Genomic DNA, 3,095 nt, shown 5'->3' with positions numbered 1-3,095 from the left:
GAGCAAATTTTTTCAGAAGACCTATAGTTTTACCGAGTCATGCGACTTCGATAATATCGAAAAAAATTAATATTGCGGTATGACGGTATTTACAATATCGTTACATCCCTACCAACTACTATACATCATTCCATTCATCTAACCCTCCATACAGCTATATATCCTATTGTATTCCCAACAATTATTATTCTGTCCATTCATCCATCCATCCATCCATACATCTGTATACCCAACTACTATCCATTCATCTTTATACCCAACTACTATCCATCCATCTGTCTAGCCTTCCATCCATCCAACTTTATAACCATCTGTATACCCAACTACTATCCATCTTTCCTTCTATTAAATTTTATATTGTTACACGTCAATACAAAACTCACAAATGTAAACAGCATTCATCACTGGATTCAGTGCATTAAGACACTAAAGCAGCTGCCTTTTGCTTGGATAAAAGCAAAACATTTCAAATCAATTCAGATTTACAGTACACTGTGTGCAAAAAAAGCAATCATCTGACACATGCTCAAAATACACTCATAGCTCATTAAGAGAATAAGCACAACCCTGTTAGACCATGCGCCAAGGCGCAAACTGTATATAATTGAGTTAAGTGATAAGTGAGTTTACTAGATTTATTTAACATCGTTTATCATACAATCACTGTAGTCCCACTTGTTAGCAACAATTTATGAACATAATTTGTGGCATACCGCAGTTTACTCTTAGGTCCTTAGCTTTTTTCATCTGCATTAATGGCATGTAGAGTATCTGCATTATAACTCAAGGAAAGTATGAGAAAACTGTTTCTGATAGAAAACTAAGGGCCTACTCACACTATGCTATACAAACCGTGCCCAGGCCCGTTTCCCGGATCGTTTGAGAAGTGTGAGTGCGCTGAATCGGGCTCAGGCACGATTCACTTGGCCGGCCCTGGCACGATTGGAGGAGGTGTGCCTGAGCGCGGTTCACTTGGGCTTTGGCGCGGTACGCTTGTAGTGTGAGTGCAAAACGGGCCTGAGCCCGAAACTTAAAGCAAGACGTGACTTTTAGGGGACTGTTTCATATGGATTTACTAATCATTCTTACCGTTCAATTGACGAAAACTTATTTATTAAAGACGCAAATTCCTCACTGCACCACAGCTGTGCCTTCAGCAAACCTCCTAATTCCTACAGCACAAGGACTTTATGACTGTTTATAAGCGTCAAAAGTGGCTGATCTGTTCAGCGACATATTTGACTGCATGTCACTGCATATCAAACGACTAAAACAAGAGAAATCTCCACTATGCTGAGCGAAAGCGCTTCTCTACTGAACAGCGCATCATCGATGGCGAAAGCGTGCCCAGGCCCGAATGTAATGTGAGTGCGGGCCGTCAGGGGACACAGAAGGGGGGTCAAGCGAGCTTTGGCCCGGTTCAAGGCAACTGCACATAGTGTGAGTACACCCTAAAAGTTTGGCAGAGTGAAATTTCTAACAGCACCTTCTCAACAACTCAACACCAAACTCTTTCACTTCTTAACTACAACAGCACCTTGAAAATGAGCGACAGAGTTTACTAGTTTTATGTACTGACATTTATCAAACAACAATCACTGTAATCCCATTTGCTAGCAACAATTTATAAACATAGTTTGTGGTTTCTCTTTCTTCACTTTCACCAATTGGTGAAGTTTTCGCCTCGCCACTAGCTTGCATGGTTCGGGATCTGTAGAGCTGCGCTTTGATGGATTTGCTCTTCAGTGTTTGGACTCTCAGTAGTGGTTATTAACCACACTGAACTGAGCTAAACTGAACTTAATTAAACACTGAAAACTGAAGTGACACTGTATCATTTTACTATGATCATCTATGTGAAGCTGCTTTGACACAGTTTACATTGTAAAAGCACTATACAAGTAAAGGTGAATTGAATTGTACAGCAGGGTTCACTCTTAGAACCAAAGCTGTTTATAATCTATATTAATGACGTGTAAAGTATCTGCTTTAAAATTTTGGTTCATAATCTAAACAAATAAAGTTAAATAACATAAAACTTATATCCCCATATTGTTTTGCGTATAATTTTAGATAACTCAAGCTAAAAAAATGAGAAAAATTATACTAAAATGACACTAAAATTAGCAACAAACAAATCAGCACAGCCAAAATTCCAACAGCATCTTCTCAACATTCTCATAACTCAAATCAAACTCTTCCACTTCTCAGCTACAATTGCACCTTGAAAATGAGTGAAAGTGGCACACTTTATTTTGATGGTCCATTTGTTGAATTTAGGTTACATTTCATCTACATGCCAACTAATTCTCATTAGATTATAAGTAGACTGTTAGGGTTGGAGTTAGTTTAAGTTGACATGTACTTGCAATATTTCTTATAGTCAGTTAAATGTCTGTTGAAGGAGCAGTATCAACATACTACCAATACTCAGTTAGACCATCAAATTAAAGGGCCCTATCATACACCCGGCGCAGTGTGGCGCAAGCGCGGCGCAGTAGTCTTTTGGTAGTTTCAGCTTGGCGCAAGAGTCTTTTTGAGGCGTTGTGCTACGCAGTTTAAATAGCAAATACATTAGCGCTCATTTGTGCGCCCATAGGCGTTCTGGTCTAAAGGAAGGCGTTCTGAGGCGGACCGCTGGCGCGTTGCTATTTTGAGAAACTATAATAGATTTTTCATTAGACCAAAACAAACCCGGTCTAAACTCCGGCGCAAAGTTGCACCTCGCTTACGCACTGCTTAATACGCACAAGAGAGCAATAGACAAATATCTTTACATATGAAAAAATTTAAATATTAAAGATATATATAGGATATAATAAGAATAGATATTGGATATAAATATAAAGGACTAAAATATTACAAAACATATTATTTTCTAGCCTACATAAATATGAAAAATCACTGCTTTTATGCCTTCTTCATCTCGGGAGGCTTTTTCAGTTCATTCATAACAATTTGCTTTTTTATAATGTTATTATTATTAGCAGTATTATTTATTATATCCATATTTATATTTGTTTTATTAAAAACAAGCTTAGATTTGCCCACTTGAGGGTTTTAGACCATAAGGGGCAAAGCATGTGTTTTAGGAT

General features: G+C 38.0%; 1 long non-coding RNA gene across 1 annotated transcript; it reads left to right on the top strand.

Moving 5' to 3' along the window:
- Positions 1-286: 286 nt before the first annotated feature.
- Positions 287-2,797, top strand: LOC147838742 (uncharacterized). The gene is made up of 3 exons (XR_015519980.1): positions 287-507; positions 615-1,042; positions 1,343-2,797. It is a non-coding gene; the product is annotated as an uncharacterized LOC147838742 (long non-coding RNA).
- The last annotated feature ends 298 nt before the right edge of the window (positions 2,798-3,095 follow it).

Source organism: Danio rerio, chromosome 21 (assembly GCF_052040795.2).
Source record: "Danio rerio strain M-AB ecotype USA chromosome 21, GRCz13ab, whole genome shotgun sequence".
NCBI lineage: Eukaryota > Metazoa > Chordata > Actinopteri > Cypriniformes > Danionidae > Danio > Danio rerio.
Note: the sequence above shows the minus strand (reverse complement) of the source record. Positions and strands in the feature narration are given on the sequence as shown.